The 16,916-nt window shown below is 38.7% G+C and overlaps 1 protein-coding gene and 1 pseudogene across 1 annotated transcript in view; both read right to left on the bottom strand.

The window, feature by feature from the left end:
• LOC107156538 (calcium-binding mitochondrial carrier protein SCaMC-1-like) overlaps positions 1-16,916 on the bottom strand; it is a 152,436-nt gene that overhangs the window by 112,055 nt on the left and 23,465 nt on the right. The window lies entirely within an intron of this gene.
• On the bottom strand, positions 965-2,581 carry LOC125620224 (annotated as a pseudogene).

Raw genomic sequence — 16,916 nt, forward strand, 5'->3', positions numbered from 1 at the left:
ACATTTTTCTCTCTAACTCTTCTATCAGAATCCCTAAATTGAGTCAAAATTAGTAGAGAACTGAAAAAGTATCCTCTGTTTTACTCTAACCATCCTTATCCTTCTCCCACTCCACTCACAAATTAAATAATCCCTTTAAAATCTAGAAAAGTTTCCTAGAAAATATTTACCTGGCCATAGAATTTCTTGAAGAATGTTCTATATGCATTTTTTATCTGAAGCTATACATTCACTCCAATTTCTATAATTTTGTAAAGTATATGAAATATGATTATTTTCTTCTAGTGGTAAACCTACTTTGATTATTGATTTTATTTCCTCAAATTATTGTGAATCTTATAAACTCCAGAAAGAACAGCACAATGAACATTTGTATAGTTACCTCCTAGATTAAAAATGGGACATTTTGCCATACTTAATTTATGTTTCTTCCTCTTGCCAACCTATACACATATATAAATATGTATCTGAGACATCACTTCCTATCACCCTTAAGTACCCCAACATCTCCTAAAAGTAAGAACATTAGCGTACACCTTCAAAATGCCATAGTTACAGCTTATAAAATTATAATTATTTCTCAAATTTAAAACTGTCCAAAAATGCCACTTAGCTTTTTTCCTGGCAAAATACTAAATGTATTTATAAGTCATCATAACAAGCAAATGAGAAAGAAGTGGGGAGAGATGAGAGGGGAGATCTAAAAGTTCCAATCCTTCACATAAGACCGAAGGCATCTCTGATGGCAGCACTGAAGCAGTCAGCTGTGCCAGGTGGACTGTCCTGGTTGGCCGTAAACCAATTATGTCACAATAGGAGTCTCAAAGCCTTGATCCTCTCTGGTCCAGGGAATCCAGGTGGGATTTTGACTGTTGCTGCTGTTGCTCATTGTGTTCTTGGCTGGTATGTGAAATATTGCAATTTTAATGGGTGCTGGGTAAGTATGAGGTCAGTGTATGGTTATTTATCTGGTGATGTACATGTGCATTTGAGAAGAGGAACCCGAAAAGGTGTTGTCAGCTTAGGAAGCTGGATGACTTAGGAAGTCCCAGAGGATGATCTTGTCATCATGTAACTAATGACAATCTGGAATTCATAAAACTTAAGTCAGAAAACTCTTCCAGAATGTTCCATAAGGGTCTGTAGATGCATTGGGGGCTCAAAGTCTCTGTAGGAGCATTGGGGGCCCAAAGCAGCCACAAGTCCCTAAACTTTAGTTTTTCCACCAGAGTCCACACTGACTATCCTCTTGTTATCAAATCAAATGTAATTCACCAATTTCTCATGGTCTTCTAACACTCTTAAACAGGCACCATGTCCTGAGTCCCATAATCTGATAGTGTTGTCAGACAAGCCACTCACCGCCAGCCTGTCTCTGTACTGCAAATAGGCAATGTCTCATTTGTTTCCATTAGAGCCTGACAAATTCACATCCTTATAGTTGTCTCCAGATGCAGAAATAATGTACTTCTAATCAAAGTCTACAACACTGATAGCAGCTCGGTGTTCAAACAGCAGCCTCTGGAAGGTAATATCATTCAAGGAAGCTAATGAATGGAGTGATCTTTGGAGCAGGTCCCATCATGCTATTCAAATGCAGAACTGCTTCACATTGTTAAATCAATGTTTAGCATTTCACCTGTATTTACATTCCATACCCTGACCCTGGAATCTGATGATCCAGTTACCAACACCCTCTCATCATACTGGAAACATGAGACACAACTTGTGAGCTGTGAAGATTCACTTGAACTTCCAGTGAATGTGTTTTTATCCATATCTTGATTGCATTGTCTCAAAGGCTGCTTATTATTTTCTACTTGTCAGACTGTAACAGACTGTAAGAGTTGGGAGGAGCATTCCAATTAGAAGGTTTGTTTCTGATAAATACTGTCCCCACCCTCTTTATTTTGCTAGGCCTCTCCACAGAGAATCTGTCCTAACCATTGTCTTGATGAGCTTCTTTCAAAACATGCCATCCAACATCACTCAGTACCATTCTTTGAACACAAGTTCAGCAGCACAAAGTGATGTGGCATCCAAGTCTGACAATGTTCTCAGCAATATGATCCAATTCTGAAGCTAGCAGAGCAGTTATGAAATCCCTTTGCAGCACTGGTTTAAGATATTAGTTCATGTGCCCATGTTGGTAATGACACATTTGAGATATAAGATGTCCCACAAACTCCACATAATCAGACTCGGACCACTGCTCAAAATATTTGACACACAGTTCCTTTTCCTTTTCATAGCTTGCTGAATTTCCATTGCTTAGGTACAACCATACTGGAAGTGTCACTTGCAAGTTTTGGCCACACAATTTTCAGCCTTCAAAGCAGTCTTGCTAGACAAACTGTTTCTTGGATTAAGCAGAGTGGCACAGTTGTTGTAAGTCTTTTGAGGTAGAAGCAGCAGTGAACAAAAAAAATTCTAAGAATTCATCAATAGTTTCCATTATTTCTATGTTAATTCTTCTCTGGTATTACTTCCTATGCGGGTTGCCATTTGTACAGTCTTCTCTCTCTGCGGAATTCATAAACTTGAGCACTTCCTCCTACGTCAATGTCTGGGCTGGGTCCATAATTGCTGGGGCCACTGAGTCTGCCCTCCACCAGTCCACCCCTTAGTGCTAGGCCACAGCCAACACAGTGAGGGCAAATGTAATTTTATTTTAATTTTGTGATCATCAACAATACAAAGGATTAAAAAATGACATTCATATAATAGAATAATACACAACAAAGAAAAAGACTGCATGCAACAACAGAGATGACTCCAGGAGAATGCATAGTTCTCAAGAACAGGCAAACTTGTTTATCAATGGTGATACAAACCACAATATTATTTACCTAGGGGTGGGGGCGTTTATGGAGGGGCACAAAGCAACATTCTAGAGTGCTGGAAATGACTGTCTTCATATACTTAATAGTACATTATGGGAGTATATATTTGTAAAAATTCTTACAATCAACTTCCATTATATAGATAATTTTTTCTAACATTTATTATCTTATTGAGCTGTTTTAAAAGAGAAATAGACTGAGTGTATCTCCTGTTGCAAAAAAATCTAGTCATTTTGATCTTCTTAGTGGTCATAAAGTACTTTATTGAGTGCTTTTAAGGGAAATAAACTAATTGGGTCTCAAGTTGCAAAAAAATTTATTCATCATGATGGAAATAATCACAATCTTATAAATGCTAGTTCAAGAATAGACTGGGCTAGGGACTGGAGTTATGGCTCAGCGGTAGAGCACTTGCCGCACATGTGGGAGGTCCTGGGTTGGATTCTCAGCACCACATAAAAATAAATAAATAAATAAAGTTTAAAAAAAGAATAGACTGGACTATTCCAATGTGAAGTCACTTGTGTCCCCCAGGGCACTATATTCCATATTTATGTGTTATAAAGTTTAAACTTGATTTGAAATAATTAGCACCATTAACACTCAAATGACAGGAACTTCATAATTTCATATTTTCCAGAAACCAAGTACTGATAGCAATGAGGAAGATCCCAAGACACTCTCCAGAAAAGAAAGTCAAAAAGAAATCTCTAAACCAGGTAGAGCTTTTGACACGGTCATCCTCACAAAAGCTCACCTTGAACCTGCATGAGAGTTCTTACTAGGAACAGGGGGTAGCTGACAAATTGACCACAAAAGTTAGATAGGGCACTACATCCCCTCAGTGTCACCAACTCAGGGTCCTCTGCATATGTGTTTAACCAAAAGTCTTTAAAACCTAACAGAGAACAAATGATAATACACTTAAACAACAATTACAAGATGAGCCAAAATAATAGAAGGTTAATATCTTTTCTTATGTAGGCATAAACTCCTATCTTCTGTGTTATATCATAGCAAAGAACATAAGATATAGAATGCAATACTCCAAAGTAGTAAGAGCTACTGGATATATATTTATGACACACCAATTTTGAGCAACTTAATGAAAAGTTCATATATAATAATTTTAGTGATCATTTAATAATCATTTTAATCTAAAAATGTTATACAATGCCACTGACTTCTTTTATGGCCAAATTGTGTCCTCTCAAAATTCTTATACTGAAACCCTAACATCCAGCACCTGAGAATGTAACTATATTTGGAGGCAAGGGTAATTAACCTAAAATGAGCTCTTTTTAAAATATTTTTTTAGTTGTTGATGGACCTTTATTTATTTACTTATTTTATTTATATGCAGTGCTGAGAATCAAACCCAGGGTCTCACACATGCTAGGCAAATGGTTTACCCCTGAGCCACCACCCCAGCCCTAAAATGAGCTCTCTTAGGGTGGGTTCTCATGCAATATGACTGGTTTCCTCATAACAGGAAATTTGAATAGAGACACGCATGCATACAGAGGAAAGGCCACATGAGGACGGAGAAGGTGACAGTCTGCAAGCAAAGGAAAGAACTCTCAGAAGTAACATATCTGCTAGCACCTTGATCTTAGAATTCTTTCCTACAGAACCACGAGAAGTTCTGCTATTTAAACCATCTACCATGAGTATTTTGCTGTGGCAGACCTATCAAACAAATACATTGCTTTTAAGGCTTTCTTCATTCAATATTGTCAAATTCACTTGGGATTTTTACTTAACATTTAACTGCAAGTCAGGGACTAGAAAATAGACTATAATCATTTAAGGAAAGCATAAAAGTGAGGAAATAAAGTATAGACAATAAAGTATATTTCATATCCTTTAGAAATACATGAATGAGAAATGCAGAATATTATCCAGATGGCCGCATGGTTTTACATTTCCACCAGCAATAGTAGTCGCTAGTGATAGAAGAGTTAAAAAGAAGATTTGTGTTTTGCTATATTTAGTTGTTGTTTTAGTTGAAAAGAGACCTGAAGGTGATTACCAAACTGAGAGAAGAGAACACTGATGTGGCAAAGACCTGGATCAAGAGTCAAGGTAGGACAACAAGCCTCAGCAAAAGGAAAATCATCTCTGACACATAATTGAAAATAATGATGATATTTCACATAATATAGAGAGCATTCCATAGGCTTGGGAAGATCTGACTACTTTACACATATTAACTTAATATTCATAAAACCTCCATGACATAACAATTCTATTATCCTATAATACCCTTGTCTATTTTTTCTCTCTTTATCATGTTGGCATAACAGAACAACCTGTTTAAAATCAACTCTGCTTCCTCTATGCCTGCTCCCATTCAGCTAAACATGGCTGAAAAAACCCAGACCCAAGCTTATTTGTTTCATTTAAAATTTATGATTATCAAATCTTAAGTAGTCTTTAATTTTGCCCTGGAACTATATCACATTCCCTTACTATCCCAGCATATCAAGACCATTATTTCATACTTTCTCTATTTTCCTAAAACTAACATCAGCTGATCCTAAAGTTCACATTCAAGGAAGCCAGAATAGCCAAATAATCCTGAGAAAAGAAGAACAAAGTTGTAAGACTCACACTTCCTGATTTCAAAATATAACTACCAAGCTCAGGAATCAAGGAAGTATGGTGCTGGCCTAAGAACAGAAATACAAATCAATGGAATAGACCCAAGATTTCAGAAATAAACCCTTACATTTATGGTCAACTGATTTTTGACAAAGGGGAGAAAACAGTCTTCTCAACAAATGGTGTTGGAACAACTGACTATTCATTTGCAAAGAATAAAACTGAACTCCAGCTTATCACCATATTCAAAAATTAATTCAAGAAGGATCATAAACCTAAATGTAAGAACTCTTAACTATCAAAGTCGTATAAGAAAACATACAAGTTAATCCTCTGTGACCTTAGTTGTTTCTTAGATATGACACCAAAAACACATGTAAAACAAGAAAAATAGATAAATTGGACTTTATTCAAATTAAAACCATTTGTTTCAAAGGACACCACAGAGAAAGTAAAGAAAAAATAGACAGAAATGGAAGCGAGAGAACATTTTAAACAATCTGATAGAAGATTTATATCTAATATGTACAAAAATCTTACAACTCAACAATTAAATGATACACCAATTAAACTGGTATCATCTAAAATAACTATATTCAAATATATAGTAACAAGTGTTGTCTAGGATATGGATGTAAATTCAGGTGGCCTCTTTGGAAAACACTCTGGCATTTTTTTCAAGAGGCTATACAGTTGGGCTGTAGTTGTAGCTCACTGGTAGAATGCTTGCCTTGAATGTGTGAGGCCCTGGGATCGATCCTCAGTACCACATAAAAAATAAACAAATAAAAATAAAGATATTGTGTCTACCCACAACTAAAAAAAAAACATTTTAACAAAGGCTAAAAAGTTAAACATAGAATTATCAAATGACCCAGCAACTCTGCTTCTAGATGTATACCTAAGAGAAAGAAAACATGTTCCCCAAAAAACCCATTCTTATATTTCATAGCACTATTATTCATAATAGCCAGAAGGCAAATAGCCCAAATGTTCATCAACTGATGAATGAAAAAGTGCTATATTCATATAATACAATTTTGTGAATTATACTTCAATAAAGCTGTTACTTTGAAAAAATCTTGTCCTATATGACACTTCTCTGCTCAAAACCCTATAACAGCTTCCCATTTTACCTAGGGTAAAAATTGAACGCCTTTCTATGATGGACAAGGCCCTGCTAAGTCAAGCCTCACACTTGATCTCTTACCCCATCTCCCATAGTCCCTTCTGGCTCTCTTCATTCCTGCTGCATATGCTCTCACCCTGAATGTTCTCCCCGTAGATACATGCATGTCTTGATCTCCATTTCCTTCACACCTTCAAAAGTCAACTTCTAAGGAAGATCCTCCTGAACCATCCTCTAAAATTTCAGTCTCTAGTACTATCCATCCTCCTTCAGTGCCTTGTTTTTCCTCCATAACTCTTATCATTAACATATTATGCTTCAAATGGTTATCATTTGTCTCCAAATGAAAGAATACAATATTCCCAAGGGCAATGTCTATTTTGTTGTTGTTGTTTTATTTTATTTTATTTTATTTTGTATGATTGTTTGGTGCACCTAGAACAGAGCCTGGTGCTTGCAACAATAACTGTTTAATGAATGAATAAATCTCCCTTTTTTAAGGTGAGAGAAACCAAGTCCAGAGAAGTTAAACTAAATGTTGCAATAGAAACTCCAGCAGTCGAATCCCTGATTCTAAAATAGAGTACATGATGCTACCCACTACCCCAATCACTAGGAATAATCAAAATGTCTGCCGCAGTGGGAGGTACTCAGGATTACCAAAAAGGGAGGAAGCTGAATAAGGAAGGCCATGCTCAATAGTTTGTCAGAATCAGGTAGAGAGAATTATGAACTCTAGACCCTACCAACATAGAAAACAGGTCATTATCATTTTGCATCCCTTTGCACTCCAAAATAAGACTGACATTCATCCCTTACTTTTCTGGGTTTTTTTTTTTTTTTTTAGAATCAAGTGATTGTAATTGATTTGTAGTAGCGAATCACTATTATGCACAAGGAAACTCAGAACAAAAGTGACAACAAGTCAAACAGACTTCTGATGATAGAAAGAAAGCAAGGTAATGTCATTTAATATCTTTGGTGATCTGGCTAATTAAAAAAGGAGTTCAAAGTCCAGATCTCTAAGTATCTGGTATTGAAAGCCAGCAATAAATAGAGTCACCAAGGGAGAGCAGTGATGTGCAGGGAGAGAAGAAGGGCTGAGATCAACACTTTTAGAAAATAAGCATATATTCCTGAGGAAGAGAGAAACCAGGAAAATAGACTATGAAAAATTTATTTTCTATTAACTCTGATTTAAATGTATGATTTGGTAAAAGTTTATAACTTGTATTATGTTTTCAGACCAAATAATTCTAATGTCACTCCATCATGGAAACCAACTTACCTCATTAGCAGTAATATCTACACCTGCATATGGTATGACAGCAAGAAGACTACGAACAGGGCCTCTGTAGAAGCCTCCAGATTTTTCAAGCTTCCAACTATTCCTGGAACAATCCAACATCCCAGAGTACTGTCCAGTTTTACCTATGGTCAAATTAGTTTTTAAAACCTGAATGTGATAGAAAATAATGTTATAAGGTCACTGATCAACTATCCAACCCAGCGCATTCTGTGCTAAATTAAATTTAAATTGCGGACTATAAGAGTTCATTTATTATTAAAGGATGTAAAAGATAATAGCATTTTAGGTCAAGCTATATTTTTAATGGCAGTGTATCTAAATATTTCCTACTGTTCCTAAGGATATTTGAGCTTCACATAGAAATATTTTACAAGTACAGTACTTAAAATCTTTTACAAAATTTCTGAACTTTGCATAAAATAGTGCCTGTCTGAATTCAATGATATTTGTTCTTTGCATAAAATAGTGCCTGTCTGAATTCAATGATATTTCCTCTATCCAAATAATGTAAGGGTATAGCTACAGGTACTGTACTGACTCAAAGAAAGAACAAAAAAAAGATGCAATTAAATCCCCCACCTCCAACCTTAGTATCCTAATAAACTCAAAGAAGGATTTCACACATACACACACAAACACCTTGTGAATGGCCACAGACATACAGGGATTTTGTTTTCAATGCTTGCCATAAAAGTCAAGTCTATCTATTGTTTTTAAACAATCAACATTTCAAACCTGAGCTTTGGTTCTTCTTTCTTAATCTGCTCTACCTGTAGTCTTACCCATCTTAATTGAGTATACCTTTATCAAAGAATATAATAGAAGAGAGAGAAAAAGACAGATTGCTCTTTCCTACATGAAAAGATTCAATATTGTAATTGTGGTTTCTTCCCAAAATCCCACTTGGATTTTTTTTTCAGCAGGGAAGGGGGAGCACAATTTTAAGTTCAACTGGAAGGAAAATGTGAAAAACATAAACAGCAAACAAACACCTGCTTAGATGTCAGGGCTCTGGAGATACATCCCTAGCAATTGATCTTCCCTACTCTGTGTAATTACTACTAATGATAAAAGCATATTCTGAGTTTCCTCGTGAGGAGTTCACTTCAAATACTCAGGTATAATTTTCATTAAAGACAGCAATTAAATCATATTTTTTCTGTAATACTTACTTCCAAGGGGTAAATAAAAGACACTGAAGTAGCACCAGCCAAATAAGCAGAAGCAAGTTTCTCAGCAATGTCTAACTTGCCTCCTTCCCTAGGGGAAAAAAAAAAAACTTATACTGCATAAAAAGATGTGAAAACTGTGTTAGTATTCAGAAATCTCAAAGGCCATAGAGTTTATTCACTATCAATATATACCTGGATATTTATAGTTAAAAACTATAATGCACATCACCCAGTACCTATATAAAGTTACATACATTAGATAAGGGTTCCAAATCTTAACAGTAGAAACTTCATCTTGTATATCTTTTACCTAGAATGTGATCTTGTTATACATCAGACATCTAATAAGTGTTGATTATGATTAGGAATTCATTTAATGAGAATAGAAGCCACTGAGATGGAAACTGACAATCTTATGCAATAAGTTCTGATAACAACTGTGTCCAATTTTTTTTTTTCTTTTTCTGGTTCTGGGAAAGAAACCAGGGCCTGATAATATGCTAGGCAAAGTGCTTTGCCACTGAGCTACATTCCCAGCCAACTGTGTCAAATTTTAATGAAGCACCATTGACCTGGCTCCCCATCTGCCCAGCCATGTAGCCAGCCTACTAGTCCCTGTTGAGAAGCAGCAGCAGAGCAGTGGAGCAGCAGAGTGGCAGCTCAAGTAGTTTTCAGCATAGGAGGCAAGCACAGCCTTTGGCCACATGGACCATCCTCCCCCATAAAAAGCCCCATGAGCCAAGGTGCTCTGATCTGTCATCCTTCTCCCACCAGGCCTGATATGGAGGACTGCTACAGAAGCCAGCTCCACACAGTGCTGCAACCACCATCCCATGACCTCGACCTCCACTTCCTGACCTGTGAGGAGAAAATGGAAGTGGGGCAGATCTGAATGGAAGTTGGATTCAAGAATTGACCAATAGCATTAATATGTTTCCAAAACCTAATTAGCATAAATGTGGACCAATAGCATTGCTACTTTTTTCAATCCCTAATTAGTATAAGTAGACCAATAGCAGTGACCCAAGTTCTATACAAACCCTTAAATTAGCACAGTAAGATGGAGAAAACCTGCTGTCAGGTCCCCTCTTATATTGCCAGAATTCTGTTCCTGTTTCTATTCTTTAATAAATCCTATTCTTACAGGCAGTCATCCTGGTCTGTGGATTTCATTCTTTGAATTCAGGAGACAAGAACCCTGAAAGAAGGAGAAATTGATGGTGAGTTGCTGGGGGTCTGCTGAAACCCTGGAGTAACAGCCCACCATTAAGAGTTGCAACACTTCTCAGCTGCATAGGCCTGCAACGTATGGGCAGAGGTAGAAAAACTCCAGAATCACCTGCCAGTTGAGGCAAGAAATCATTTCATTTAAAAAGTCTGGCTTCACCATAATATGATAAATAAAACAGTTTTCATTTGTGGCTTGCTCACTTAGTGATCAAGGACAAGTTACCTAACTTTTCTTTCCTCCTCCTCCTCCTCCTCCTCCTCCTCCTCCTCCTCCTCCTCCTCCTCCTCCTCCTCCTCCCCCTCTTTCTAATTTCCTGGGGATATAACCCAGAGGCACTCTATACTAAGCTATTTACCCACTCATTTTTAATTTTTATTTTGAGGCAGGATCTTACCTAAGTTGCTCAGGATGGCCCTGAACTCATGATCCTCCTACCTCATTCTCCCAAGTAGCTGGGATTATAGGTGCGCACCACCGCACCTGGCAAGTCACTTAACATTTCTGTAATTCAGTTTCTTCACCTGGAAAATGAAGGCAAATGTCTTCGCTATCCTGGTCACTAGTACACTAACAGTTCCTATTTTCTGAAACTGTAAAAAAAAAGTAGAAGATATATTGCAATAATACTTTATGTGTAATTACTTACCACATAAAAACTGAAGAAGTGGTAATTATTCTTAAACCTTTAATGATCAATTTTTCCTTTCCAAATGAAATTTCAGCAGAATACTTCCTTGGACTCTGGGGTCTTTATTTTAACTTCTTGTTCCAAGACAATCAGTGCATCCTATCATTCAGACATAGTGATTAGTTCAAGGATGGACATCTTACATAATCTGGACCATTAAGACCCAAGGAAATTTGGGTGGGCCATTTCTTAAAAGTCTTCAGGAGGTACATGGGTGGGGCTCAGTGGTAAAGTGCCTGCCTAGCCTGCTCAAAGCCCTGGGTTCCAACCCCAGCACTCAGAAAGGAAAAAGAAAAAGGAAAGACTTCCTGGAGAACTACAAGGAGTCAGCTCTCCTGTTACACATGAACAAGGACACATGAACTCCTGGAAGCTTCCTGGTGACATTTTTCAACCACAAAGGGGAGAAATTTGGGGGATAAGACAGTCCATGACAGACAGAAGAGAGGAGGCAATGGAGTCTTTGGTGATACTCTTGAAGTCCTTAGCCAAGTCTCATCAAAAGTCTACCCCATTTAGGTGCTTTCCAATAATACCAGAAAATTAATTCCTTTATGACGTAAGCCACTTTCTGTAACTGGAATATTTCTCACTGATAAAGGCACCTCAAGCTCCACAGGCTCCAAATTGGATACCAAATCCCTCACTTTCACCAAGATAGATAGATAGATAGGTGGATATTGTGATCTTTCTAAGTGATAATAAAAATTAAAAGTACATATACTGTGAATGGTGCCCTGTGGGGTGATGTGTCTTCCGAGATCTTCCTTATTACAATAAACAAATAGTCGCCAATGAACAAACTAGAAATTTCCCTCCCTAGCTTATATTCCACAAAAAATTGCATAATATAGATAAGCCTTATTTACACTATTTCCTAAATATCTTTGATCTTTCCACTGGTCTTTTCCACTGGCCTCACTGTCATCTCTCTCCTGAGCTCCTTCATACCACCCTAATTTACCTTTTTGCATACACCTTGCCCCTTCCCTACTTTGCCTGCCCACCTCTTCAATGTCATTTTTAACCACTCTCTCCACTCTAGCCACACTGCGCTTTTTTCAGTACCTCAAACATAACTTATTTTTTTTTAATTTTTCTACCTTCAGAGCTTTGGACATGTTGCTCTCTCTGCCTGGAACATTCTATTTTCTGAGTTTTGATGAAATTTTCCACTTATTCTTTGGCTTTTCATGTAAACACAACCTCCTCAAAGAAGCCTTCCCTCAACAAGTTTGGGTCCCTCTGTATCCTCCTCAGACAGTATCCTGTACTATGCTGAATGTAATACTAGGACCACCATTTACTGAGTGTTTCCTATATGTCAGGCCACTTCACAGAGAGTTTCCCCATTTTGTGGATGAGACAACTGAAGTTCAAGATATGGAAACTTTTCCAAGGGCACATAGTTAGAACATGCCAAGCTAAAATTAAAATACAAATCTGTTGTCTCTAAAGTTTTTACTCTGTCCACTACTTCATTTTATCTTCCTTGATTCACTGATATTCCTGTAGAATTCAGTGAACTTTAGTATACTCTTGTGAAGTTTCTCTGTAACGTCTCGAATTATCTAAACTTAAATAAATACTGACCAAAAAGAAGATCATTAAAAAAAGTATTATAAGAAAATAACCCCCCAAAAAACAAAGGCCAAAATGTTTCTCCGATAAGCAGATGCTGATCCATAATGGGGGCTGGGGGGGTGAAAGGAAGAATGAAGGAACTTTGGATTGTGTAGAGTGGTGTGAGAGGAGGGGAGGGTAGGGAGTTTGGAGGTGGGAAGGATGGTGGAATGAGACATTATTACCCTATATACATGTATGATTACACTAGCAGTGTGACTATGCACCATATACAGCCACAGGAATGTGAAGTGCTCCGTTTGTGTACAGTGTGTCCAAATGCATTCTACTGTCATGTATAACTAATTAGAATATATTTTTACAAAATAAAATAACAATGTTATAATAATGACATTATAATAATATTACCATATAGCCGTTAACAACTTTCCCTTTCTTTTGTAATAATATGAGATGATTCTTTGTAAAATACAATGTAATCACTTTTCTTTGTTAATGAATGTCTGGGGCATATGGCTTTACCTGTTTGGATGACAAGACCTTAACAACTGTCTCAGGAACAATCTTGAGAACTTCATACTATTTCCTCTCCACAAAGAAATGGCACCATCCTTTTTCACCATCTCTATTAAATGGCTCACCATCTTCACATTCTTTGTTTCTACACTCTGGGCCTTTGAAAGGAAAAGAAGAACTCTGAAGAATCACAATACAATTTGAAGAACTTTGAGAGTTACAGGTCTAAAAAGTGTTGCACATTGCACCTGTAGGGGAAGCCTTGCTATTCTATTCTGGTGATCAGACACCCTAGGAATCATGTATATTTTGTTTAATCCTGCAGTTTCCAAGGACATGTTATATTTGGGACACTGCCCAACATGCCATAGATGTGACTGCTATATAAACTAGAGGATGGTACAGAGGCTACAATACCAGTAAATGGCCTTATGAAAATAACTTTTGTAGTGTACTGGAGGGTGGTGGGCTGTCACAATCTCTGAAGAAAAATGGATACCTAGAATTTGCCTGTCAGAGTGCAAATGTCACCATCATGGGTGCATCACGCCTATCTTGGTCTTTAAGAAAATGAGAAAATAGCTAACAAGTGGCTATTTTCCAATAGTTTTGCACACAGACCAAGTGTGATCAATAGGGTCTGTGTGAACAAAGGAAAAAGGATGGAATCTAACTAAATCTGTGACCAACAGACCAGGGCACATCTGGAAAAAAAAAGATATTCAGTTTAGCTTTGAGAGAGTGACAGAGAATGTGCTCTATACATTGAACACATTGAGCATTACAGAAGAAAAATCAATCCCAGAACAATGTGATCCAGCATGTGAGTGAAGACAGCACAGAAGAAAACAAATTAAATACAGTCCAGAAAGAGAAGACACAAGAGTGATTTTTAAATAAGAGGTATTGAAAAGCTATTTGTTAAAAGGCGCTGGGATTCAGGCCGTCTGTCGCCAACCCCTAGAGCACCTCTGCAACCGTGACTGGGCTGCTGAAGAGGAAGTTTGACCAGCTGGAGGAGGAGGACTCCTCATTCTGCTCCTCCACCTCCTCTGACTGTGTCTCTCCTGCTCCCCAAGCTCTTCAGTCTCAGGTGAACAGAGCCCCTGGGGTCAGATGCCCCTACCTGAACGGGATTTCTGTGGCTCCCAAAGTTTTACTCTTCTGTCCATTTTGAAGCGGGCTCCTCGGCATCGCCCAGGCCGTGTTGCCTTCACTGGCACCACTGTCTTCTACTTCCCACGGTGCCAGGGCTTCACCAGTGTGCCCAGCCATGGTGGCTGTGCTGTGGGCATGGCCTCTCGCCATGGCGTCTGCGCCACTTCTTGTGTGAATTTGTACAGGAAAGTCCAGGCCTGGCGTGAGACATTCCTCCAGTGTTTGAAAGAGAAGCTGGAGATGCTGGGATGGAAGCTTTCGGCCTCTGGAGTACCTGAGGGGGAAGCAGGCCTGCCACTTACAGTGGATGCCATCAATGATGCCTCTGTGGAAGAGGACTTGGCAGTGGCTGTGGCAGGCGGCCGGTTGGAAGAAGTGAACTTCCTACAACCCCACCCAGCTCGGGGAGGAGTGCTCTGCTGCGAGCTGCAGGTGTGTGAAGGATGGAAGGATGGACCATGAGGAGAAGCGGGAAGTGCAGGCGCTGCACCAATCCCATGAGGACTGTGGCTGTCACTGCGATAGGGTCTTTGACCCTGAGACCTGCAGCTACAGCTTGGCATGTATCAAGTGCCAGATGGACCACACAGGGTTCCCCTGTGGCTGCTGTAAGGAGGCTGTGAGAACCCCAACCACCGTGAGGAATTTAATCAGGCGCCGTGTGCAATCCCCTCAAAAAAGGACAAATAGCTTTTTTTAAAATAGAGCCTCTTTATTGGTACCTGTCAGCTCAGGTACAATGTGTTCCCACAGCACAGGCTGGCAAGGCTGCCTAGGCAAAGGGGCAGGCCCAGAGCCTAGCTTTCTTGGCACAGACACATAGAGAAATGAATAAATTATAATTCTGACACTGGGACAATATAAAAGTTGATGTAAAATTCAAAATTCATAATTCAACATCAGCAAACAAAGGGCATTAAAGCCCTAAGGAACCACCCCTTAGCAACTGGCCTCAGGGTACATGGTGGGCTGAGATGGAGTGCAGTGCCCCAAAGCCCTGCAGGGCATGTTCATACCAAGGCAATCCCCTTGCCCTTTCTGGGCATCTAGTCTCCCCCTCCGATATTATGGGCTGGGAATGGAGGCCACTTCCTTTTGGAGGGGAGAAAGTAGATCAGAGGGCAAGAAGCAGAGGGGCTGGGTGGGGCAGGCATAAGGGGGTTTTGGTCACAACTGGCCAGCCCAGCGCCTGCTTATACAGCCATCCCTGAACCAGGCAACTAATAGGAGATCACAGGGCTTGCATCCACACCTGGTATACACCAAAGCCCAGGCAGGACAGGATGCAGGACAAAAGGGACCCTGCCTCCAGCACTACCTATCAGCCAAAGAGGCACAGCTAAAGCTGCTTCAGTCTCCAAATAAATTATGGAAATAAATTACAGTCTTCACAGTCCAGAGGATCTAGCCACCCATGGGTCTAGTGAGCGTGTGGATGAAATGGGTTCTACTACTCTAAAAGGACTTATGATAAGTCCTGGGGTAATTGATCCCAATTATGAAGGTGAAATTAAAATTATAGCTAATTCTCCAAAGGGTATATCAGTAATTTCACCAGGAGATAGAATAGCACAGTTATTAATAATACCCAGCCTACATGATAAATTTTCCAGTAGTAGTATAGAAAGAGGTTCCAGGGGATTAGGCTCCACAGGTGTAGATTGGGTTATGCTGTCTTTAAATTTAGACTCTTGCCCAATGCTAAAACTAAATATTCAAGGACATGAATTTAGCATCATATCTCATCAAGAATGGCCAAAACATTGGCCGTTACAACAAGCCACTCAAACGCTTCGAGGCCTAGGAGTGGCAACTAATCCCCATAGAAGTGCAATGGTATTAGATTGGAAGGATTCTGAAGGATGTGAAGGAACTATATAGCCATATGTATTGGACCATCTTCCTATAAATTTATGGGGACGAGATGTCTTAGATCAATTAAGTTTGACATTAACAAATAACATCAATCCAACTGCGCCCACTATTAGGGCTAGACAAGGTTTCAGGAAAGAAAAAAGATTAGGAGAACAAGAACAAGGTATAGCAGCACCAATTCAAATAGATCAAGGAATAAATAGACATGGATTGGGTTTTCAGAAGGGGTCACTGAGGCAATAAAAATTACTTGGAAATCAGAAAGACCAGTGTGGGTTCCTCAGTGGCCCCTGACTAAAGAAAAGATACAAGCAGCCCATTACCTGGTCAAACAACAATTAGCGGAGGGACATATACAACCTTCCGAATCTCCCTATAATACTCCCATTTTTGTCATTAAAAAGAAATCTGGTAAATGGAGATTATTGCAAGATTTAAGAGACATTAATAATGACATGGTTATTACGGGACCTGCTCAATCAGGGATTCCCCAATTGTCTGCTTTGCCAAAAACCTGGTATGTTTCAGCTATAGATATTAAAGATTGTTTGTTTTCAATTCCAATTCATCCTGAGGATAGTCCACGTTTTACATTTACTATCCCTGCACTGATCAGAGATATGAATGGAAAGTACTCCCTCAAGGGATGGCTAACAGCCCAACTATGTGTCAAATTTATGTTAACAAAGCAATCCAGCCACTTAGAAATCAATATCCTGAACTATAAATATTTCACTATATGGATGATGTATTGTTAGCACACAAAGATAAAAACACATTGCTAGAATGTTATGCCACTTACAAATA

This window comes from Marmota marmota, unplaced genomic scaffold (assembly GCF_001458135.2).
Source record: "Marmota marmota marmota unplaced genomic scaffold, marMar, whole genome shotgun sequence".
NCBI lineage: Eukaryota > Metazoa > Chordata > Mammalia > Rodentia > Sciuridae > Marmota > Marmota marmota.